At 43.7% G+C, this 26,897-nt stretch overlaps 1 protein-coding gene across 1 annotated transcript in view; it reads left to right on the top strand.

The window, feature by feature from the left end:
- The window catches only part of kcnh3 (potassium voltage-gated channel, subfamily H (eag-related), member 3), a 129,111-nt gene that overhangs the window by 57,592 nt on the left and 44,622 nt on the right, over positions 1 to 26,897 (top strand). The gene's annotated exons all lie outside the window — the stretch shown is intronic.

The raw sequence follows: 26,897 nt of genomic DNA, 5'->3' as shown, positions 1-26,897 counted from the left end.
CATTAGCAGCACCAATTGACACAAAATTCAGTGGACATGTATCGACATGGAATTTGGCTTGAGGAAGTTATTTTAGGCAAATTCCAGGGCAGGGAGTTCGCTCCAATGAGTCCTAATTGTAACTGCCAGTCCTCAACAGATGGGCAACGCTAAATTGCCATCCATCTATCGAACCGCTTTATCCTCACAAGGGTCGCAGGGGGGGTGCTGGAGTCTATCCCAGCTGTCTTCGGGCAGTAGGCGGGGGACACCCTGAACCAGTTGCTATCCAATCGTAGGGCACACACAGACAAACATCCATCCATGCTCACACTCATACCTAGGGACAATTTAGAGTGTTCAATAAGCCTGCCATGCATGTTTTGGGAATGTGGGAGGGGACTGGAGGACCCAGAGAAAACACACAGGCCCGGAGAGGACATACAAACTCCACACAGGGAGGCCAGAGCTGGAATTGAACAGGGTGCCTCTGCACTGTGAGGTCAACACGCTAACCACTGGACCACCGGGCTGCCTATGCTAAATTGCATTTTTTTTTCTCTCTTTTTTCTTTATTTGCCAACACGGTATATTGTGGGTGATGTGTTTTGTCAAAATTGGATTACCATTTCGAACATTCACCATTTTTTAAAAAATGCTGTGATGTTTTATTTTAGATTACGGTATTTGTTTGTGTTATTGCATTTCAATCACCACATAAAACAGGCTCAACCGGCACGCTGGCTCAGCACTGGTTTTGCAATTTGATTCCCCGCGGAGAGAATTGTGCTTCTCATCAATAGAACCATATCTGCAACCCTGCATGCTGGTGTACTCCATCCATCTAAACAAGCTCATCTCAGCTGGATATGAACATGGCCCTGGGGCTGTGTGGACTTGGATTGGGTTTAGAACATTTGTAGGAGAGTCAATTACATCAGATTTGGCCTAAGTGGTGTCGAATCTTTTAAGGAATCTCATGAACAGTGAAAACAATATTTCCTTTCGGAATGTATTTTGGGCGGCCCGGCGGTCAAATGGTTAGTGTGTCGGCTTCAGAGTGCAAAAGTGCAGGGTTCAATTCCGGTTCCGACCTTCCTGTATGGAGTTTGCACGTTCTCCCCAAACCCACATTCCAAAAACATGTGTGGCAGGTTAATAGAATACTCTAAATTGACCCTCAGTGTGAGTGTGAGCGCAGGTGATTGTCTGTCTATGTGTGCCCTGGCATCCAGTTCAGGGTCTCCACTGCCTGCTGCCGCAAGATGGCTGGGATAGACTCCAGCATGCCCCGCGACCCTTGTGACGATAAGCAGGTCATAAAATGCAAAGTATCTCTGGTAGTTTTGTCTTGAAGACATCAAAGCTACACCTTCATGCCATCGCTATCACTTTATTGATCAAAATAAGTAACGTTCAGGTTTGGTCATCCAAATCCATGAGGTATCAAACTTCTTTTTGTCGTTTCCATCTACCTTACAATGTGAAATAGTAATGGACTGAGCTGCTCCTCCACAACCTGCCATCAAAATGAATTAAAAGGTCACATTTTTTTGTTGTTGCTGTACTGTGACCTTTCTTTGAACACCCTGACACACAGCTTTATGATTCCACTTCTTGGATTCCATCTCACCTAAAATAAACTTCCTTATTGCTAACCCACAGGTGCATTTTACAAAGGAAACAATTGCTCAGTCGTTTTCTTGTTTGAAAAACTTGCTTTCCACTCTGTAACAAGGACAAATCAGCAAAGATAACATTAGATGTTCCGAGCTTTGTGCATATCAAAGCCTAAAGGTCGTATCAAACTCAAAGGTCAAGGGAATAGCAATGTCAAATACAATTGTTTTAAATCAATTTCTATCCAATTGTCCACAAATTTGGTATATATAGTAGACAGAGAGCCGCCCAGCTTATTATTTTTTTGGTAGCAAATCACTTTGATCTTAGCACTAATTTTAGGGGTTCAATGTCCAGGAGGCACATTTGAGCTTGTGGCCTCTTAAAGCTCCACAAATTGTTTGATTTGTTTGATTATCATATCATATTTTCTTTTTGATTGTCATGTGGATCTGTTTTGGACAATTTTGGGATTTTTTTTTGTCTGTGACATTCTCACGGCTCGAAACTTGATACTACTACTTTGCGGATTTGTAACAACACAATTTTTTTGTGTGAGGGCAATGTCAACGCTATTTGACTGTCACCGCTGGAACGTGATTGTACGGCCGCACGGCGCTTGTTGTTTTGTGCCTTAACGGGCAGCTTTTTTTGCAACAGTCTGTGCACACACAGGAGATATATATGTACAGTATATACCGTATTGGCCCGAATATAAAACCGCCCTGATTATAAGACGACCCCCTCTTTTTCAAGACTCAAGTTTGAAAAAAGACTTTTTGAACACCAAATTATTTTTCAGCCAGAAAATAATTACAGTATATCTGAAACAAATGATTATAACAATATATTTGAGAGAAAGAGCATGTTATTTGGCCTCATTCAAATCTAAAGTGCAGTAACATTCGTAAAGGAATGACTTCTGGATTTTTGAAATGTAAATCATGTACATCATAACTTCTCCTCAGCTGCCGGTTAACCTGGCCGATCATTGACCCACCTTTCTCCGGATTGTCACTACGTTTCTCCATTTTCTGTAATCTCTTCTATTATTTTCTTCTCTTTTCCTTGTTCCCGCTGTTTTTTTAAATTTTTCTTCTTTGTGCTACTGCTATTTTTATTTTTATTCTTCGTGGCAGGGGTTCACTTTGGCCTGGGAAGTCAAGTTCAGCATTTGCTTAAATGAGATCTGGCGCCATCTAGCGTCGTGAATGGGTATAATGTCTAGACCCCGAATATAAAACGACCCAAACTTATTTCAATTCAAAAAACACCATCTTATACAGCCAATACCCAAAAATGACATAATCCGATCTTCAACCTTGCAATGGGTTTATGGTTCAGCCCACTGGACATCGAATTACACTATGTGTAATCCATGACGTACAATTCGTTTGACCACCCCTATAAAACCAAATCTGTGATTATTTTCACTGAGGAACATTACTGTCACCTGTTCTACACACGTGCATGCTCTCTTGTGTACCTTTTTATCGCTCTTGTGCATCATCTCAGGCCCCCTGGGACTCATTTCAAGTGGTGATGTTATATTTGATGCTTCAAGTCATCCATCACGTTTCCTTCCAGCACGTGCTCATTTCCAAACACAAGCTATTTCTTTCACAGTTTCCAGTTTTATTACCTCTGCCGAGTTACTTTCCGTTGCAGCCTTTTGAGTCATTTAGCTTAATTGTGTTTTTTTTGGAGTGAGAAAATGCCATGCACCAAACAGCCGAGCTTCCCCACTGAACCAGTCATTGCCATCTAATGGGGTTCAGGCGTCTGCTGGGTGGATGCTCTGTCGATAATATTTTCCATTGCACCGATTCTACCCTGAAACAGCCTGACAGGTGCAGGTGGTTCTTCAGCAGCGTGGTAAGGAACTCCACTGCGCATGTCCTTTTTCTGGTTTGAAGCGAGCAAGACAGACGAGACAAGACAGACCGCCACTACGTCATAAAAATACAGAATTTTACAGGACACATATATTGTGTTTTACAACAATACTTAACCAGAGTAGCAATTTCATATGAACCGATGGATGAACTGCTGGAGTATTTGATTGCTTCCTCTTTCTGGAGATGCAACAAAAGCAAAGGGACCGGGATGGTACATGGTCGGGTCATTCTGGAACCTGTAATGGAAACTCAGCTTTTTGTGAAACTATTGATCGTGGTTAGGCCTGCTTCAATTGAATGTATGCAGGTGTTTAACCAACTGGTATGTCCACACCATGCATCCCACAATGCCTTGCACCAAATGCAAACAAGGCAATTTTGGCAGGGTAGAAAACTTGGAGTCACCAATGTACACGCACACACGCACACACACATATATCAATGTAGTCCCATCTGCTCTCATAATACTTTTTATTTTTAATGATGATAATCATCTCAGTGAGATGTGAATTCACTTGGACAGAATATTGACTGATAAATTGCCACTGGTCTATGGTCTTGTCAGTCACTCTGCGTAAACTAATGCATGCGGGATCAGTCACGTGAAGACACACAAGTCTATCATAAGGGTGTGTAATTGGTCTTCAGATGCTGCAATGATATCATCCATCTATCCATCCGTGTTCCGATCTGCTTATTCTCACAAGAGTTGCGGGGCGTGCTGGAGCCTATCCCATCAAGCGCAGGGCATAGATACACAACAGCCATACGCGCTCACACCTAGGGACAATTTAGAGTGTTCCATTAACCTGCCATTCGTGTTTTTGGAATGTGGGAGGAAACTGAAGTACCTGGAGAAAACCCACGCAGGCCTGGGGAGAAAATGCAAACTTCCCACGGGAAAGCAGGAGCCCCAACTGAACTCTGCACCTCTGCACTGTGAGGCCAACGTGCTCAGCAGTCGAACACCAGGCTGCCCCGTAAGCCCGTTCATAAAGGCGGTCCTGTGCAGGCTCCAATTGTTAGAGTGCACTGAAAAGTACAGAAGAGAAACAAAATATATTTTAATTCTCAAATGCACATATAAAAAAATGTCACGTTGTGCCCGAAGCGATAGAAGGATCGCTTCGTACACAACAAAATAAGGAAGAGGATCCCCGAAATAGCAGACACAGAAAGCTGTTTGTCAAAGAACAAAAGGAGTCTTTAATACGAAACACAAAATAACCCGACAGGGAGAATAACAAAAAGCGCTGGTCAAAATAGGGACCAGGGATCAAATAAAAGGACAACAGAAAACGCTTGCGGAAAAAGATAGCAAGGAGGGTCAGATTAGACAAAGATTATAATTTCACTCGTAAGAGGAAAAACGACGCGTAATAACAGCCACAAGGCTAAGAGGCAATGAATCAATGAAAGTAGGAAATTGGGCGAGATAAATTTTGGCACGGCGTGGAATTCTCCGGCAGTAAGTCAACTGCCAGAGCGCACAAATAAAGCCAGTGTAATTAGTCCCTAATGGGTGACAGGTGTGTAGGATGGCAACAGGGCCTGCCCCCTGCTGGCAAACACGGGACGTGACAAAAAATCCACGCCTCAAGTACGGAGACATTTCAAACACACACACACGCACACACGCACACACACATATATCAAATTTTATTTATTTAGTTAGTTATTTCATTATTTATTTTATGTGCAGATGGATCCCTTGCATAAAAATTCCCATTCACATATGGCACAAAACTATGGCGTGCTGCAAATGGTCATATACTGAAAATACAGGAATGATACAAGCAAACAAACAAACAAACAAACAAAAATAACACCAAGATATAAATGCAAACACTGAAAAAAACAAAACACAAAAATGCATAAAAATGCAAAAGAAAAACACAGCAAGACAGGAATGCTCCAATTATAAAAACAAAAAAGTGGAAGCAAAAACCAATGCATGTCATGATCCGTCATGTTTTTTTTTGTTTGTTTGTTTTTTTTTCAGTCTCCAGGTTGGTACATGAGCCACACCAAATGTTTGTCGGCCTCAATATCCCACTGCCTTTAAAAGCCATGCTATGCCTACTAATGGCTGTCGGGTTATATGAGCCTTGTTCACGACTCAAGTCTCCAAGTGCCTAAATTTTCTAGACGGTCATGATTTTTATTTATTTTTTGCCTCATCGCTTCTCGCCATATTTGTCGATTAAGTATTTTCTTGTATTCTCCTTGTTATTATTCCTCAGTTAAGTATCCTCGTACATTGGAATCACTTATCTTTTTCGTGACAAGCTGTTTGGGTTTATTGTGGTCCTTGCCTTTTGCAAGTGTGGTGGTTTGTTTCATTATTTCCTGGTTCTCTGTTACTAGTGTCTTTTTTTTTGTACGTTGTGCGTTTTTGTACATAAACATTTTTTTTTCGTCAAAATCTTATCCTTATCTACACTTGTGGAATCCATCTCTCTCCGGATTTTTCCATAGCTCTACCAATGCAAAATAGAGAGGCCACCAAACCCCAAAACAGCTGCAAGAGAGAAATATACTGTAAGTTCGTGCCACACAAGTGCAGCACCAAAAAATTAAAAGTCAAAATGTACCTATTCATATGTCTCTCCAAAATTACACCGACATAATCATGGGACTCTTCATCACCTCCAGTCGCATCCCCTAGTGGCATGGTTAGTTTGAGTCATATTTAACATAACCCGTGGAGCATCATGTCTTCCAGGACCGTACCCGCAAAGTCGGTTGGCAAACTTCCCGTCTGCACTTTAATGACCAAAACATACATAAAACAAGAAACGTATCACATTGAAATGTGAAATGGATCACGTTTTAATGTCATTTTGAACTTTTTATTTTCTCCTGATGTGGCAACAGTCGCTTGCGAATATCTCCCCTATTGCCCAACAATAAAATAGTGGCCCGTGAAAATGCGAGGAAATCACAAGCCACTGTGGCTGCAGAGCAAAAAAGATCATCTGAAGCCCTCCCTGTATGTGATGAAAAGTATGGATGAAATAAATCCACTCATGACACTCTGATTTCATTTACACTCCCGGAACATGCCTTGAATCTTCAGTCTGCTTCGTTCATTGCTACTTGTATCTTTAATTTGTTTTTGCTTTTTCATTTCTGCCAGGGAACCATGCAAAACCCCCATTAAAAAAAAAAAAAAAGAAAAAAAAAAAGGTAATCTTATTTTATGTCCAATGAGCAATTGGGATTCAAAACCACTGCCGGGCATCAGCGTATTTGAGGATTCGTAAATGCTTTTTTCCTGCTCCATCTAAGATTGGGTTTGGCTTCATTTGCAGGTTGGCTTTCATGTTTTATTGAGCTGGATATTTGGAGAAGCAAGCGGATGCATTATGTCCTCATGAAGATAGCTGGACTGGTGTGTGTATGTGTGTGTGTTGTGTGTGCGTGTGCATGTGTGTGCGTGTGCATGTGTGTGCGTGTGTGTGTGTGTGCGCGCGCATGTATTTGTACACCATTAGGTCACATTACAACCTTTTATTGCCTCTTCTAGGAAACATTCTTCTAAACACATTGACTATTTCAGATGCGATCGGCGTGTGGCCTTTGGCATCATCTGGCATGTTGCCATGGTGAAAGCAAGAGTTTGTATGTGCGCGCGCGTGTCGTATGTGAATGATCAATTCACTTTTACAGCTTGACAACTTCTTAATGAGCTGTTAATGCTACGTCTGGGTCCAAGCCAAGGTATGCAGAGAACAATACTGCCATTATGATGCGTCTGTGTTCCGATAATAGACTGCAAGTGGGTTGGGCCGTCGGTGCACCAGAGCGAAAAACTTTATGCGAAAGTTTTGGACCCTCTATCCACTCACCACAATCGATGGTGATGTCTCAATTTTGCAATTTGTGTGCATTACTTTCTTCGGGCGCATTGACTGTGAATCTAGAGCTTGATTTATTGCTCAATTCAAGGGGTGCTGATTGGACCAGTCAATCAAAACCTGTTAATTAGAGCGTGTGTACGCATGTGTTTGTGTGCAGAGGAATCTTTATGTGTGCCTCGTCAACATAGTTGTAGAATAACTGAGAGAACTTCACATTTCCCCTTTAATCACTGAACTGACAGAAAAATAATGGCATAGACTAAATAGTTGTATTACTGTGGTTGTCTTCGTTTGATTCGGGCTCCTGTGTGGATTTTGCATGTTCTCCCTATATCTGCATGGGTTATCCCGGGTTCTCTGGTTTCCTCCCACATTATAAAAATACACATGGCAGGTTCATGGAACACTCAACTGTAAATTGTGTGTGAGTGATTGTTTGTCTACCTGTGTGGCCTTCCTGTGTGGATTTTGCATGTTCTCCCTGTGCCTGCGTGGGTTTTTCTCCGGGTACTCTGGTTTCCTCCCACTTTCCAAAAACAGGCATGGCAGGTTAATGGAACACTGTCCCTTGGTGTGATTGTGAGTGCGGATGTTTTTTTGTCTCTGTGTGCCCTACGATTTGCTGCCAACCGGTTTGTGCTGCCCGATGACGACTGGGATGGGCTCCAGCAACCCTTGTGAGGGGAAGCAGCTCCAACAATGGATGGATGGATAAGTGGATGAATGGATGGTTGTCTTATATTGAATGGAGGAATACTTGCATGGTGGGAAATGTAATCTGTTCAAGTATATACTGAAAAAACAAGCACTTGATTTTGGGTTACACATGATCAAAATGTATTCAACTAACACTTAGCCAGCACAGTGGATGACTAGTGAGCACGTCTGCTTCACAGTGCAGAGGGGCAGGGTTTGATTCCGGGCTCTAGTCTTCCTGTATGGAATTTGCATGTTCTCCCCATGCCTGCGTGGGTTTTCTCCGGGTACTCCGGTTTCCTCCCACATTCCCAAAACATGCATGGGAGGTTAAAACTCTTGTGCAAAATGTGGACGACTCTAAATACGGAGTGATTATGAGTGCAAATGGTTCTTTGTCTGTGTGCCCTGCGATTGGATGACAAACAGTTTAGGATGTTTCAGGATTCAACGAGCATCATAAGACCTTAATGAAGTGACTAGGCAATGTTTTTATAACAGTCTGCAAAGCTTGAATGCAACGCATTTTAGCATTTGTTTTAGCATTCTTAAAACACACACATCAAGGAAGTGCTGTAACGCATATCATGTAAAATTTGAATATCAACTACAGGGCAGCATTTTTTTGTGGAGAATTTAAAGTTGAATTTGGTACAGCAGGAAACGGATGAACTCATCCCAAAGAGTTTTTCTTATTCTTGCCAAATTTGAACCACATTCTCTAAGGGAGACCGGTGACGTAAAGGAGAATAATCTTTGAGTTGCAAAATGTCAAAATACTCAATTCTAATAATAATTCGCCTCTACAAGGTATACATTTGAGCAACAATCTAAAACATTTAATTTCTGCTTTTGCGTTTCAGTGATTCGTGTGAAATTCTAATGGTTGGGGGAGGGGGTACACTTATGTTCAGTTGATTATTTATTTCATGGTTTTTATGCAAGGAGCGCTTTAAATTCAAAACCGCAGCCGGTTGACTCTTGGGATTTTCTAAATGCTCTTTCTGGTCCATCTTGGATTTGGGTTGGGATTGATTTGCGGGCTTCGCTTCATCTTTTATTGAGATGGATATTTGGGAAGGGCGGAGGTGGATCCATTACGTCCATTTGAAGATAGCGAGACAAACGTGTGTGTGTGTGTGTGTACACGTGCGTGCCCATGCGTTTTGTGCTTCCGTCTTTGTGTGTTTGTGCGGCAATTAGATCATGTAACAAGTTGTCACTTGTGATCAAAACCTTTGTTTTGACAGTGGTTCACTTAAGATGTACGAGGCGCATCGACGATGTGACAAACCTTCGCCGGCACATCTTTGTCATAAGCCTTTCTCATTATTTACGGTGGTTCATTCCTGTTAATAATAATAATAATGTACATTTGAGAGGTTGAGTACTTAAACGGGTGCATTCTTTTATTGTATTTTTATTCTATTTGTATTTTCTGATGCAACTCATCTTTGCATTGTGTTGTCAATGTTCTATCATTTGTATGATTTGTTTTCAAAATGATGGCAGTCTGTATTTCCATGGTGAACAATTTATTTTTTTTTTTTAATGCTGTGTGAAACTTTAAAATGTTGAAAAGAAACTCGCCGACAGCAGCTGCCTGAGGCGCATTGCCGACGCCAACCACTGTTTGTGTTCTATTGTTTCGAGGTTTTAATCTAAATAGGTTGACCTCATTTTTGACAATAAGTTAACTTTCTGTTGTACTTTTATCACAATTTTTAATGCTAAAATGTTACTTGCCTCCCAGTGGAGTAAATTAAGGTTTAATGATGACCCAATATTGAAGATTCAATAAGTGTCACTTTTTTCACTTTGTTTCTTATGTATTCCCCCTGCATTACTAAACTTTTGTGCTTAGGCACATTTTTTGTAGAATTGGCCAGCACAATTTGGGCTTCAGATTCCCACAAGAGTATAGTCTCTGCACCTTATAGTGTAGAAATCCATCCACTCTTGAAAGTGACTGTTGGTGCGAAAGCGGAGTGACATTTATGGTCCAAGCTGCTGTGTAGGACATACATCTTTTACTTTGCAGCAGTATAAGGAGCAAAAACATGTTTGCTAACGTCTAGTTTTGAGCGCTCTGATGTTTGAGTGGCAAAACAAGTAGGAAGTGACAATACTTTTTAATTCTGCAACTTGGAGTGGACTTTTTTTTTTAAATGATTGTAATTCAAATGCATTTACTTCCTTATGATCACTTCAAGGTTTGGGGCTGGGGCGAAGGGGAAGAGGCACTGTGTTTGTTTTCCTCATCCATGCCCCACCCTCTCGACTGTCTCCAAGGAAACGGACCACAATTGATCTCTGTCACCAGGCAACATTCGTTGGTGTCTTTTGGAGACAATGCAGCTTGCCGAGGATAACACATGCACACACACACACACACATGCTTGATGCGTGTGTGTGTGTGTGTTTCTAGTGTTTCCTATCTCATACACACAAACACACAAACGCACACATACACACACACACAAACACACACCCTCTTCATCTGTGTTTACACAGTGACATAATGTTGCTTGAACACGAGATGGTCCGATCCGTAGGAGTTTAATTCTGTAAATTATGAACCTTTTTATGGTCATATTGCTGCTTTTTATTTGTTTAATTGCATTTTATTTTGTAAATGTGAATCATATACTTTTTTTAAATGGTCTGTGTGGAGTTAAAAAAAAAACTCAAAATCAGAGATGGGCGATTGCATGTGGCTCGCTCCCACACTCTGAGTGGCTCCTAGAACAATTTAAAATAAAACAACGACCAAAACATATATATCAACAAGTTGTAATATCACCATTCACTTCTACATGGCAGTTTTTATATATTTTGTTTTGTTTTGTTTATTGCTTGGTTTGTAAGCTCAATTTTCTTGACATAAATCTTGATGAGAATGTTGTGCCAAAAGTAGAAAGTGTGTTTCAATCAACGTGTCGAAGAGTGGTTCTTAACCAGGGGTTCGACAGAGCCTCTGCCATGGAGGTTAAGACACACCCGACTCAACATTTCCACATTGTTATTGATGACACTAATGTAGCCTGTACTACCGGAGACAAATTCCTTGTGTGTTCTACATACTTGGCCAAAAAAGAACATTCCGATTCTGATTCTGATTAAATTAGTTATGACACGCCCGCTTGGCCATCACTGGCTGGTTCATTTTGTGCACAATTAAAAAATGTATACATTCTACTTATACTAATTGTGTTTACTTTTTTTCTGTTTTTAATATATATATATATATATATATATATATATATATATATATATTGGGCGGCCCGGTAGTCCAGTGGTTAGCACGTCGGCTTCTAAGTGCAGAGGTACCGGGTTCGATTCCAGCTCCGGCCTCCCTGTGTGGAGTTTGCATATTCTCCCCGGGCCTGCGTGGGTTTTCAGGCTGATTGAACACTCTAAATTGTCCCTAGGTGTGAGTGTGAGCGTGGTTGGTTGTTCGTCTATGTGTGCCCTGCGATTGGCTGGCAACCGATTCAGGGTGTCCCCCCACCCACTGCCCGGAGACAGCTGGGATGGGCTCCAGCACCCCCCGCGACCCTAGTGAGGATCAAGCGGTACGGAAGATGAATGAATGAATGAAAAATTATATATATATATATATATATATATATAGAGAGAGATAGAGAGAGAGAGAGAGAGAGAGAGAGAGAGAGAGAGAGAGAGAGAGAGAGAGAGAGAGAGAGAGAGAGAGAGAGAGAGAGAGAGAGAGAGAGAGAGAGAGAGAGAGAGAGAGAGAGAGAGAGAGAGAGAGAGAGAGAGAGAGAGAGAGAGAGAGAGAGAGAGAGAGAGAGAGAGAGAGAGAGAGAGAGAGAGAGAGAGAGAGAGAGAGAGAGAGAGAGAGAGAGAGAGAGAGAGAGAGAGAGAGAGAGAGAGAGAGAGAGAGAGAGAGAGAGAGAGAGAGAGAGAGAGAGAGAGAGAGAGAGAGAGAGAGAGAGAGAGAATTTTTCATTTATATTTCATATATATACGGTCACGGTTGACCACGAAACAACTAGTAGCTCAGTGTTCCAACATCCACAAACGGCAACTGCTGTCACAACTTGAGATTGATGAGGTACAACGCAGGTTCCATGGTGAAGGGCCCCAGGCTGCCAGATCAGAGGTTGAGATTGGGAGGCAAGCCCCAATGAATGCAGATGATGAGATTGGGTGGCCAGCCCCAATGAATGAAATGCTGAGCGAGGAATGAAAGCTAAGATCATGGCGAGAATGAAAGCTGGGCAACCTAGAAACCGATTACAATGGCTATGTGAAGTACCATCTGAAAGTCTCATAGAAAGTGTGAATGCAGCACTGAGGGCGATCCCTACCGTAACGATCACAGAAACCAATGAGCTGATATATGCTTCAGCATCAGTGATCCTGGAGACTCTGGGCTATAAGAGCAACCATGGAAGCCATGAGATACCTTACCCACCATGGAAAAGACGGTTGGAGGCTCTAATCAAGGCGGCTCGGAAAGATGTGAGTCAATTGACGGAGGCCTAGAGAGGTGTGATGAAAAGGCCGATACCCGAGAGGTATATCCAGATGACCATACCTGAAGCACTCGAAACTGCCAAACAAAGGCTCCAAGCCTTGTCCAGCCGCCTAAAGCGGTACACGAAAGAGAATGAGGCCTGCGAAAGTGTACGCTCAGTGGCAGGGTCCTAACAACAGAGCTGACCCACCAAGACTGGAAACTAAAAGGTACTGGAAAGGCAAATGGGGGAAGGAGGTTGCACATAACAGCAGTGCACAATGGCTGGTGACCCTGAGAGAGGAGCCACAGCAACCTCCCTGAACAGAACCCAGTTACCATAACAGTGGCAGACAAACAGGAATGAGTCTCAGATATGAAGAACTGGACAGCACCAGGCCCGGACATGGTCCACACCTACTGGCTAAAGAAACTCACAGCACTCCATGAGCGCCTAGCAGCACAAATGAACCAGCTACTGAGGGATGGGACTCACCCAGGATGGCTAACCGAAGGGCGAACCATCCTGATCATGAAGGATCCCTCAAAGGGTGCAGTCCCATCCAACTATCGGCCAATAACCTGTCTCCCCACAACATGGAAGCTCATGTCAGGCATCATTGTGGCTAAGATAAGTGGACACATGGATCAATACATGAGCGAAGCACAGAAGGGCAATGGTAGAGATACCAGAGGAGCCAAACATCAGCTCCTGGTTGACAGAACAGTCGCACAAGACTGCAGGTCCCGACATACCAACCTGTCCACAGCCTGGATTGATTACAAGAAAGCCTATGACTCGATGCCACATACATGGATCACTGAATGCTTGGAGTTGTATAAGGTGAACAGGACCCTAAGAGCCTTCGTTGCGAACTCAATGAGGATGTGGAAAACCACACTTGAAGCCAATGGCAAGCCACTTACCCAAGTGTCCATCAAATGTGGCATATACTAAGGTGATGCACTCTCCCCACTGCTGTTCTGCATAGGACTGAACCCCCTAAGCCAAGTAATCACCAAGACAGGCTATGGATACCACCTCAGAAATTGAGCTACAATCAGTCACCTCCTCTACATGGATGACATAAAACTGTATGCTAAGAGCGAAAGGGACATAGACTCCCTGATCCACACAACCAGGATCGACAGCAGCGACATTGGGATGTCAGTCGAGCTTGAGAAATGTAGTCGCATGGCGACTAAGAGAGGAAAGGTAGTTGGCACTGAAGGGGTCTCACTCCCTGAAGGAACAATAGCAGACATTGAGGACAGTTACAAGTACCTCGGTATACCACAAGCCAATGGCAACCTCGAACTGGCAACAAGGAAAGCGGCTATGGCAAATACCTCCAGCGAGTGAGGCAACTCCTAAAAAGCCAGCTCAATGGCAAGAATAAGACCCGGGCAATAAACAGCTATGCCCTGCCAGTGATCAGATACCCTGCAGGAATAATAAGGTGGCCAAAGGAAGAGATTCAGACCACGTACGTTAAGACCTGAAAGCTCCTAACCATGCATGGAGGGTTCCATCCCAAATCCAGCACCCTGAGACTGTACGCAAGCCGAAAGGAAGGAGGCCGGGGACTAGTGAGTGTGAGAGCCACTGTCCAGGATGAAACATCCAAGCTCCATGAATACATCAAGGAGAAGGCTCCAACGGATGACGTACTCAGAGAATGTCTCAGACAATGGGGAACAGAAGATGAGGCGCTGGAAGAGGGACCATCATGGGAGGACAAGACCCTACACGGGATGTACCACCGGACCATAACTGAAGTGGCCGATCTCAAGAATTCCTATCAGTGGCTAGAGAGGGCTGGCCTGAAGGACTGCACAGAGGCACTCATCCTGGCTGCTCAAGAGCAGGCCCTGAGCAGCAGAGCCATTGAGGCCCAGATATACCACACCAGACAAGACCCAAGGTGTAGGTTGTGCAAAGAGGCACCTGAGACGATCCAACACATAACAGCACATAACAGTAAGATGCTGGCAGGGAAAGCCTACATGGAACGCCATGACCAGGTGGCTGGCATTGTCTAATATATAATATATCTACCTGGGCTCCACTATTACCAGCAGCGGCGATCTCAAGCCAGAGATTGACCGCAGACGCGCCCTCGCGGCCGCGGGAATGCAGTCACTGTGCCACCACTCAGTGTCCCAAAAGACCAAGATGCGCATTTATAACTCAGCAGTTCTTCCCATCCTCCTGTATGGTGCAGAATCCTGGCCATGAAACAAGACCCAGGCCAAGAGGATCGACGGCTTTGACAGCAGGTCACTCAGAACCATCTTGAACATCAGCTGGCACCTCCATGTTTCCAACCCAGACCTCTGAAAACATAACCTCCAGCCCCCTGCATCCCGACTGGCCGCTCAGATGCGCATCCGTTGGCTTGGTCATCTCCTCTGATTACCCCCAGAACACCCAACTCGTGCCATCTTCTCATTTGATCCAGCGACAGCCGGCTGGAAAAGGCCACGCGGCAGACCCCACACCAGATGGCTTGATGTCATCAGAGATGATCTCAAACACCAGGGCCTTACCCTGGAGGATGCAGCGGACCTGGCCCATGACCGTGGTCATTGGCGGACCCTGGTGAAGCTGATCGGCTCTACGCACTGCGACGACCCAGCCGAATGAGACTGGCCCTCCGCTTCGCAAGAGCATTATATATATATATATATATATATATATTTTTTTTTAGGTCTTGATTTAATTAAAAAAAATCTTATTTTTGTTTTTCACTAATGAAGGGTTCGGTGAATGCATTTGAACTGGTTGGGTTCGGTACCTCTAACAAGGTTAAGAAGCACTCGTGTAGAATTTGGTGCTGACCAAATAAGAGCAACAGCCACGCCTCACACACAGTTTGATTGAGTGCTGACCCTGAAGTTGCAATTGAAGCAGAGAATGAAATCAATGCACTCTTTCTGCCAAGAGCGCAGAAAACATTTACTATGTTTGCGTGCTTTACAGAGAGCAGAGTGGCTGTTGATGATGTATTTTTTTGAGTTTGTGGATGTGGATGCAGCTAATTAGATCACTCAGCCCAGTCGGAGCTCGCTGTCAGGCTAGTTGAACAGGAACATTGAGCTAATTGACACAAAAAACACACACACACACACACACACACACACGCACACACACACATGATTCAGCCACTTGAATGAGCCTGCAAACAGTGCCTGGGGCCGGGTCATTGAGCAATGTGCTGTCACTGCATCTGATACCATTCTCGTCTGTGACAATTAACTCCAATCTAACTGAATCCAGGTGAGCTAAGTTTGCTGATTATATTATAAGAGTGAGAAAATGATGCAGTTTTGTGGTTACTGGTGTCTCCAAATGAGGGTGAGGGGCTCCATCAACCTCTTGCTGAGAAAGTGTCATTACTGATTGCTTAAAACAAGTTTTGTTTGACAGTTTGAATCATTTTTTTCGAGTTTATTTTCATCCATCCATCCATCCATCCATCCATTTTCTGATCCACTTCATCTTCACAAGGGTCGCAGGCATGGTGGAGCCCATCCCAGTCATCATCAGGCAGCAGAAAACGGTTGCCTGCAAATCGCAGGGCACATCCCAGTCATCATCGGGCAGCAGAAAACGATTGCTAGCAAATCACAGGGCACACACAGACAAACAACCAGACGTGCCTTGCCTTGACACACATTCCTTGTCATGAATTAGGTGCATTTAGGAAATCTTTTTCTTTTCTAAAAATGGGCCCCCCTGCCACAAATTGTGCTGACTTATTGAAGTGCATTAAAATGCAGGTCATAATGACAGAGAGGATCCAAAGTCATGCCAGTATTTCCCATGAATGGTGACGTGTGCGAGCCTCGGGGAGGGTTCAGCAGCAGGTTAAAGAGTTCATCAGTGTGGCAGCTATCATGTGAGTCCCAGGAAACTGAACGCCATTATGACCGCCAAAGCCTTTCATATAGACTTGCACGCACCAACAAACACGCGCGTGAAGACGACCATCACATTGCTGAGTGAAAGAGTGGTACGGTACATTTGCAGCTGCTTTACGTTCTTATTGATTGATTATGATTCTGGGACTTCCGGGTAGAGTGAACGCTGGCGCGTTTTGGCTGCCGCTGCTCTCCCACAAACTTTTGTGTTTTACGGTGTTTTTACGCTCGATTGTTTTACTGTTTCGCATGGAATCACGATCATCATCTCACAGTCATTCCACCCAGCCCCCATTCACGCCTGCCTCGCACTCTCAACTATCTTCGACTGTTTTGTCCCGGCGTCTCAGCGTCCTACCTGTCAACCTGTCGCTCCTCCATCGACCTGTCAAGGGTCTGCTCCAGTACTCGTTGGCCGAGCTCCTTCGGCTCCGCTTCCAATGGGGGGCCCTCCTCCTGCTCTACACCGGCTCCCGGACATCGTTCGCTTTCCTTCCCGGAAATATATTCATCGTGGGTCTCGTCGGGGCTTCTTCCTCAACCGATCGAACACCATCATCTCCTTCTGGTCTTCCTCCCGTCGGCCATCCAGAAACGCCGGCTGATACATCGACCATCGTGCGTTAGCCGGCTTGGCTAGGTCGGCTAACGGCCCCCGCAGCAGCGAGACTGCCGCCGTCAACTTCGGGCTACTTAACATCCGTTCGCTTACTGGGAAGGGTAATATCATTCAAGATATCCTCACGGACCGTAAGCTTGACATTCTCTGCTTGAATGAAACCTGGCAAACTCCCGGGGACTTCTCACAGTTGAACGATTCCACTCCCCCGGGATTTTTTTACATTTCCAAGCCCCGCGATTCTGGTCGCGGAGGAGGTCTCGCAATAGTATACCGCGAGAAGTGGAAAGTACTTTCGGTTTCTCTCCCGCCACTTTCCTCCTTTGAATGCCTTGCCTGTCAAATATCCGGACCCATCCCCACGATTATTGCCACAATGTACCGCTCCCCCAAACCCCACCGCGACTTTTTAAATGAAGTGTCTACTGTCCTCACCCATCTCTCCTCTCTGTCACCAAATGTAATAATCCTGGGAGATTTTAATATACATATTTACAACACTGCTCTTCCTCTCACCATTGACTTCACTTCTTCAATTAACAGTCTTGGTTTTGATCAATTTGTAGATTTTCCCACACACATCAAAGGTCACACCCTGGATATGATCTGCTGCTCTGGTATTTCCCTCTCCAACTGTACTGCTGATGAACTTCCAATAACGGACCACTTCCTTATCTCATTCAACATTACACTCCAGCTCTCAACTGCCAAATCCCCCCGGACCATTGTTTACCGTAATATTAAAGACATTAACATTGACTCTCTCACTGCATGGCTGACCACCCTGACTCCGGACATTGACTCCACTCCTGATGATTTGGTTTTCCAATATAAGTCCGGTCTCACCAGCATCCTCAATACGCTCGCCCATGTCAAGTCCCGCTCTGTCCTTTTTACTCGGTCTGCCCCATGGGTCACCCCCATCTACGTTCCTTGAAATCCCAAACCCGGCAGCTTGAGAGACTTTATAGGAAAACCGGCCTCACTGCTCACAAGGACATCTATGCAGCTCAGCTATCCCTCTACAAGGATTCCATCTCTCAAGCAAAATCACATTACTACTCCGGACTCATCTGCTCCAATGCTGGAAATACTAAGACTCTCTTTTCCCTTTGGAACAGAATCACTCAACCTCCTGACTCCATACCACCTCACTTTTACTCTCGTGACACCTGCAATGCACTTCTCCTCTTTTTCAATGAAAAAATCAACAGAATCCACCAGCATCTGGGCTCCTCTGTACCTTTCCCCTCATCTGACCCTCTCACCCCTTGCAAACTGTTCTCTTCTTTTGAACTCCCCCATCTCTCATTAATTTCAGACCTCATCATTAAATCCAAGACTTCCTCCTGTCAGCTTGATCCCCTCCCCACAGTTCTGGTCAAATCCTGCCTACCCTCTCTGCTTCCCTTCATCTCAGCCATTATCCATTCCTCTCTGTCGACTGGAATTGTTCCTGTGCTCTTCAAAACTGCAGCTGTCACCCTAATCCTGAAAAAAACTGGTTCAGATCCCAATGACTTCAATAACCTACGCCCCATTTCCCATCTTCCCTTCATCTCGAAAATTCTGGATAAAACTGTCGCCTCTCAGCTCCACTCCCACCTCACCGACAATAGTCTTTATGAACAATTCCAGTCCGGCTTCCGTCCCCGTCACAGTACTGAAACAGCCCTCATAAAAATCACAAACGATCTTCTCATGGCAGCAGACTCTGGCCTTATCTCCATCCTCATCCTCCTTGACCTGAGTGCAGCCTTCGACACAATCTCTCACCCCATCCTCCTCAATAGACTCTCTACCATAGGCATCACCAACACCCCTCTACATTGGTTCCACTCATATCTCACTGGCCACTCTCAGTTCATTCAACTTGATTCTTTTACTTCACAATCCCTCCCCGTTTCTTCTGGTGTTCCCCAGGGTTCTGTCCTCGGTCCGCTCCTCTTCATTGTCTACCTCCTTCCACTCGGAAACATTTTCTGCAAATTTGGCTTACACTTTCACTGCCTTGTGGATGACACCCAGCTCTATCTGTCCAGCAAACCCGAAGCTTCTCTCCCACCCTCGTCCCTCTCTCACTGTCTCTCAGAAATCAAATCTTGGTTCACCCACAATTTCCTCAAGTTAAACAGCAATAAAACTGAACTCCTACTCGTCTGTACCAAATCCACTCTAAACAAAGCCGACAGTTTCTCCCTCACAATTGATAATGCCACTATATCTCCTTCCCCCCAGGTGAAGAGTCTAGGTGTCATCCTTGACAGTTCACTATCCTTTCACTCCCACATCAATAACATTACCCGGTCCGCTCATTTCCACCTTCGCAATATAAACCGCCTCCGTCACAGTCTCGTCACTTCCTGTATTGACTACTGCAACTCACTCCTCTTCGGTGTCCATCAAAAATTCCTCCATAAACTTCAACTTGTTCAGAATTCAGCAACCCGGATCATCACGAGAACCCCCTCTTTCCATCATATCACCCCCATCCTCCGACAGCTCCACTGGCTTCCTGTCAAACTTAGAATCAACTTCAAAATACTTCTCTATACATTCAAAGCCATCCATAACCTTGCGCCCCCCTATCTGTCAGATCTTCTTCAAATCTCCATTCCCTCTCGCTCACTCAGGTCCTCATCCTCATCCTCCCTCCACCTTTTTCTACCCTCTGCCCGCCTCAGTACAATGGGGTGCAGAGCCTTCAGTCGCTCTGCCCCAAAACTCTGGAACTCACTTCCTCCCAACATTCGTAATATTGACTCTCTTTCCTTATTCAAAACCCAGCTCAAAACCCACCTATTCAGACTTGCCTACCCGCCTTAAATCTTTCTTTCTTTATTTATTATTTTATCTGTGTTTTACTATTGGTCTTGGCTGTACAGTGTCCTTGAGTGTTGTGAAAGGCGCTTACAAATGTGATGTATTATTATTATTATTATTATTATTATTGTTTAGCCAAAAAGCAACGCTAAAATTGAAGCTCGAATGAGTATTAGGGCCGCACTAATGAGAGAAGAAACAGATGTAATATTACCACAAAGTCGTGATATTATGAAAACAAATACATTTCAGAAAATTACATGACAATTTTATAATGCAAATAAATATCTACGGAAGTGGTGTCAAACATACGGCCCGGAACCGGTCTCAATGAGATTCGATCAGGCCCGCTGTCACGTAGCGAGGTGGTGGTGGACCCCAAAAAGCAGGCAGGAGGCAGGAGCAGGGTGTATTTGAAGAATTGTATTTAAAACAATAAAACTAAATCCAAAACAAAGTCCAAAGTAACAAACTAAAACCATGACTTAAACAAAAGCTATCAATAACCAAAACACTACTGGAACAAATACGACAGGAGCAAAGGAACAGCAAACAAACAGACACGACAGTAGCAATAGCAACAATGACCTGACCCTGAGTGTTCGGTTCTGGGAGTCCTTTTAAAGCCCTAATTACATATGACCAACAGGTGTGCAGCTGCCGGGGGAGCCCTACGGTGCCACCTGTTGGTCCATAAACCCAATTATGACAGTACCCCTCCCTCAAGGTATGGATCCCAGACGTCCCAAAGTTGTCCAAAAGGCTTGCCTCGCCAGGGAACAGGAACTAAAAGAGACGGCAACACTTGCCTCGCCGAAATACAGGAACTAAAAGCGACGGCAACCCTTATCAGGATGTTTCGACTTACAATGAGTGGGAAACGGTAATATTTTTTTTTCAATTTATAATTCTTATTCTGCAGAATAGTGAGACCATATCACATTTGCTTGTTGCTGAGCCATTCATTCACATGCACGCATAATCAAAGCATTTGTCTCGGAGATTCAAAAGTTACCCATTTTATTCCACTCCTGTTCAGAATGTGTGTCAAATAAAGTATGAAAAATATGATTGAAATAGCTCATTACCTTTGTCATATACACACATAGTCGAAGCATCTCTCAGGGGGAAAAGAGCTTGGCGTGCACCATCACTTAATCTCACCCCATCCCTCAGCTAAATTCTATGTCAATTGTTTGAAGTCATTTTCGCTTAAAGCTGATCACTTGAGAGGTTAATGTCATCCTTGTTTGTTTGCTGTTGTGGTTGGTGGCACTGAGTCATTTGAGCGCTTGTGTCTGACGCTTCAAGTGTGGATGACATCGACTAAACACAAAATGTCTCCCACAGGAGCTTCAAGGGCCCTTCATGTCATTAGCAGATGCTTTGACTGTAAATTGAGGAATAATAAGGAGAAAACACATGAATGAGATCCAGTGAAATCATTGATGCAGCCGTCTTTGTTTGTTGTTTTGCTTATTTCCACTACCGCTCTGTTTGACATTAAATTAGAACTGTAACTTGTGTTTTAACAGTGTTGGTTTGTTCAGTCATGGAAATAGTAAGGTGTTTTTATTGAGAAAGATGAATCCCATTTGAGATATTTTATTATACATTTTCAGAAAGACAGTCTTGCTGCTCTATTCTTAACTTATTTTCGAGTGTGTACTAGATCAGGGGGTTACCAACATGGTGACCTCAAGGACCGCAAGAGTCGTCCGCAGGCCTGTTCTTAAAACGTAGTGAAGTGCGCTTAAGTGGGAGTGGCCAGTGAAAATGGGACATTTGTAGAAATTATTGAGACAATGTAGCTGAGAAATCATGAACATGATCAGAGTCTTGAATATCTTTAATAATTAATAATAGCACGATATTAAAGGTCATTTGAGCACATTTGTTATTTCAGAAGTGTGTGTCAAACTGATGCATTGGTCAGAAGGGAAGAAGTCGCTCTCCATTCCAAAAAGGTTGGTGACCCCTGATCTCAATCATTTGAATCAATTATACGCGTCATCACTTTGAAGAGGGACATGGGAAGGTCTAGCCGGAGCCTAAATTGCACTTCATTTGAGTTTAGTATACAGTAATATTCTAGATTGTATGACATCAAAAAGGCCTTGCAACAGGTCACCTCTCACGGCATAATTTTACCAGAAAAAAGTTGTAACATTAAAAGAAAAAAAAAGACATTTTACAATAGGAAAGTAGCAAAAGATCGGAAAGAATTTTGTTGGAATTCACGTGTGAGTTTGATGGAGGTCTCCTTTTTGCCTTCGAAGGACGCCGTGGCGTTGGGTGAATACACACGTTTATGATATCTCTGCCATTTAATGGGAAAAAAAGTTAATTGTTCTGCCTGTCACACTATGTCAATAGCATATGTAGAGAGATGAAAATAGATGTATTGTTTTTGGACAAGCAAAGTGTAATTTGATCATCTCTCACAGCCCCGCTGAGGATTTTTCCACGCACAATCAGGTGTCACAGCACTCTGGTTGGAAATGACTGGTTGAAAGAGCATCAGCAGACACACATGCAGTAAGCACACCATGTTTGCTTTTCAACGCTCGAGTTCGTTCGTGAAATTCCCGAGCTGAGAAGCAATATGCACCCAAGCTCAGTACCCCGAAGGTTCAATGTATTTCATTGTCTTAGAAGGTATCGATGGACAAACATTTGTCCATCTATGAGCCTTATGGTTCGAAAGAGGGGTAGTTTTAAATCAGGCATTCCGAGCACATCATGGAGTGCATGTTGCTCCATAGTTTTACTTTATTTATTTGTATTTTCAGGCATGATTGCCTGAGACGGTATTCATTGTACTCCATAGAATTGCTTTTGGAATGTTCCCACAAATTCCAGGGGCACTTTACCAAGCCAATTTTGGGGGGTTCGTATGTACAATTTTCATCAGTGTGTCCAAAAGTACTTCAGAGCGCACACACAGTAGTCCACATGAGCTCTGCTGTGAACCTCCACATATCATCGAGGTTACATTTTTTATTTGTCTGCGGAGGGGCATCTGGAAAGACCACAAAAAGATCAAGTAAAAGTGTTGTCTCATGGTGGATGTGCACTTCCATCAGCATGCCCCCTTTGCAGTAGTGGTCAGCACTCTCCACAGCGATCCATTTAAAGTGACCTGTGGTCATCATTTGACAATACACAGTGACTCATTCCAACCATGTTATACTTCACATTTACAGCATAATACTGTAACTCTTACATCATGTGCGAATGAATAACTGAGTAGCTTCTCTTTTTCTCCTCACCTACCAGTAAGAGTGTCAGCTTGCACTTAGCATGAGACAACCATGAAATCATAACAAATTCACATGAAATATACATTCTATCTGCAAACAAATAAAAAGGGAAGAGAGACGTAGATGACTAAAAGATGAGAGGCTGTGGACAGAGTATCTCGTGAGGAAAACAACATATCATGGAACCCATCCTAGCGAGATGCAGCACAGTCTGCCAAATTCCCCAAAACGGTTAACTATACTTTGCCTGGTACGACAATTAAGATGCATCATTTTTTATGCCGAGCGCATACACGCCTGTCTATGAAAATAGGGTCCTGAGAAACAATGAATGAGACGTGCTTTCAGAAAGAAACACTCACTTGCCACATGGGTGTGACACCCCTCTTATCTTGTTAAAGCCAAAAGGTAAGCAGAGCTGCATTGGGTTTTGCTGGATTAGCATGAGGGAACATTGTTAGTTTTGACAAGCAAGACATGCTTCACTTCAGAGCTGGGCATTCCGTCGGCTTGAAAGGAAGGTCACAGTTTCCGTGAGTATTTCGTTCAGTTTGTTCCTCGTTGGCGACAGCCAATCTGCATCAAGAACGTTATTTCAACGTCACACACAGGCGCCGCATTAGCCGACACACAGCCAACTGAAGAATAAAAATGAAATAAAAACAACAGACACACTCACACATGCACACACACACACACACACACATACACACGCAAACAGAGTAGTGTTTGGTGAATTAAAAACAATATGAGACACAGGTCATTGAGGTCTGTGGGCCCGAAAGGTATATAAACTGCTTCTCGGTACAGATGTCATGGATGAGGAATATGGCCCTGGCCTTCCTGTGTGGCATTTGCCTGTTCTCCCCATGGATGTGTGAATTTTCTCCGGGTACTCCAATTTCCTCCCACATTCCAAAAACATGCATGGCAGGTGGTTTGAATGATCAAAATTTTCCGTAAGTGTAATTGTGAGCACGAATCATTGTTTGACTATGTGTGCCCTGCGATTGACTGGCAACCAGTTTAAGGTGTACTCTGTCTACTGCTGCCCTCAGACACTCTGTTCAAAAAACACTACACGTTAACAGAATCTCATTCACAAACCCCCTTGCACACATGCACACACTTTCCAGTCATCTGAAGTTGCTGCCATCGGGTTGAATCTTTCATCACGGCTGTACAGCTGCTCTGCTCTGTCCTCGGGCATGTTTTCCACGATAGACCCGTGTGTCTTCAAAGTTACTATTTCGTGCTTTTGAGAGAAATATATTTTTAAATCATAAATCAACATAAATACCCTTTCCGAAAGTGTTGTTATAGCCACATAGCCAACCACTTGTAAATACCCCCAAAACATACAATCGAAACAAAGCTCTTTTAGAATAAGGTTTAACAATGCAAGCATCATCAAAATGTAGGACAGTCGTGATATGTTTTCTATGGTGAATTGCTACCGTATCCACAAAAGAGGCGAGATGAATGCTGGACTATCGAAAAACCACCAGCCACATTAACATTCACACCCAGTGATGATTTAGAATCTTCAATTAACAGACCATGCATGATTTTGGAACGTGGGTGGAAGTCGGAGTACCCATAGAAAAACAACGCAGAATAAAATGATCAACATTAGAAAAACCCAAATCACAAGAGAGTCTCAGGGCACCAAATTTTATCCATGACCCAATGTCAATTCAGTTACAATTCATTTATAAATTGTCACACTCACACCATGCAGACAGTCCCTGGTTCGATAGAGAACAGACAATCTGCAACATATCAATTTCAGACTTTTTGTTTTATAGCACCTCAATCAAACATCACTCATGCTTCATATTTGTAATGCTATCTTACGCTCTGAGATCCTGGCGGAAATTCTTCTTTGGCATTTTCAGCATTCTGCATTGCTTGAGGTAACATACTTCTTCTCAAAAGGTCAGTCCTGGTACTACGATTGGTATCTGGTTGGTGGGACGAAACTCACGATAGTGGGAGGTGATATGGTTTGGTATTCTGTTTTTGGGACACCACAAACTATAAGAGAAATCGGAAGACACAGGGTGATTTTTATTTATTTATTTATTGGTTTCTTATGTCTTAAAAATTAGTATAGGTATAAAAAAATCAACATACTTTGTACTGTTTTTTATTTTTTCCAAACAAAGGGTTACAAGCTAATTTTTGTCGCAGGGCACAAAGAGACGAACAACCATCCACGTACACACTCACACATAGGGGCAATTTGGAATGTTCAATCAGTATGCTATGCATGTTTTTGGAATGTGGGAGGAAACTGGAGTCCCCGGAGAAAACCCATGGAGGAACACAGGAAGTCCGGAGCTGGGATCGAACCCACAACCTCTGCACTGTGTGGTCGACGCGCTAACCATTGATCCACCGGGCCACTATATAAATCTATAATCACCTGAATATATATTTTACACACACCTAATATGAAAACTGGTGTCGCTCAAATAAGGTGCACTGCCGAAACTAGTCAACTAGTGTTGAAGTTAGTGTACCAGTATATTAAGAGAGGAAAACAATGCTTGTCATATCTGTTCAATTGGAAGAATATTTGAACGTATGCCAAAATGACAGGAATCATTTTGTCATTTAGGAGGAAACAAAGTAGACATTTTTAGACACCTGTGTACTTCACCAAGGTTTGTCCTAGCCTATTCTCATTCCGAGCACATGCTCCTGAAACAGCTCTCGAAGAAACTGAATACTGTTTACCCTTATTGCTCATAAACCAGGAATTGTCATCTTTTCCCCGTGAATGATAAAGTTTTTGTAGCACTGGCACCAGCAGCAAAGTCTGGGTTTTACCAATGGGGCTTTGGGACTGACACCATGAATAATTTCCTCCACCAGCCAAGGCAGAGGACACTGACATGAACTCCACAGACACAATGTGCAAGGGATTTGGCTCTTAAGTATAAATATACATTTCACTCAAGGTCGGACCAGCGCTGCTCATTTGCCATTCCATTCACAAATGCTTTGACCTCACTGGCAGATATGTGCCGAGCAGAAAAGGTGTTCATTAAAACCGAGAATGCCACTTCTAAGTCGCAGAGGCAACGAATTGGAGGACATTTGGACCGCCGCTGAGCAAATGTGTTTAAAGGAGGAATGAACATGAGCCGTTTCCGTGGCAACAAGGAACTGGCCACACTCCTGGTCATCAGCCGTCGGCTCCAGAAAACCTGTTGATTTACTGTATGTTTGTTTACCTACCTGCTCCTTATGGATTAGGGGATTCTCCCAAGTGACTGTGAACAGCATAGCACCCTGACTCGATCTTTAGTTTAGGCTCGGATCGTCCAACAATACCAGTGCGTTATTGTTTTATGTTCTTAGAAGAGCTTCGTATGTGGAATGAGGGAAACAATATCTCATTTGTCCGAGTTAAACATTTACATAGACGGCACATCTGCAGTTGGGTGCAAAAATGCCAGCAAATCCTGATTTTTGTATCAATGCAACGCTCACTGCGCTTTTGCCATATGGCAGACCGGTCTTGGCCAAGATGGGCATGCCGGCACACCATAGGGAGCCTTGTTGGAGAAAGTGACAATATGATGGAAGAAAGTTGATCTCAACTAAGATCTGCTCAGACCGCGTCTGAGTGCCAGCACAGGGCACCGTCACTGGCTATAGATGATCACATGACATTGCTTGTCCACTCAGTGCTAGGGGAAATTTAGTTCGCTCAGTAGTCAG

The sequence above is a fragment of the Hippocampus zosterae genome, chromosome 12 (genome assembly GCF_025434085.1).
Source record: "Hippocampus zosterae strain Florida chromosome 12, ASM2543408v3, whole genome shotgun sequence".
Classification (NCBI taxonomy): Eukaryota; Metazoa; Chordata; class Actinopteri; order Syngnathiformes; family Syngnathidae; genus Hippocampus; species Hippocampus zosterae.
This window is presented reverse-complemented; position numbering and strand designations above follow the sequence as displayed.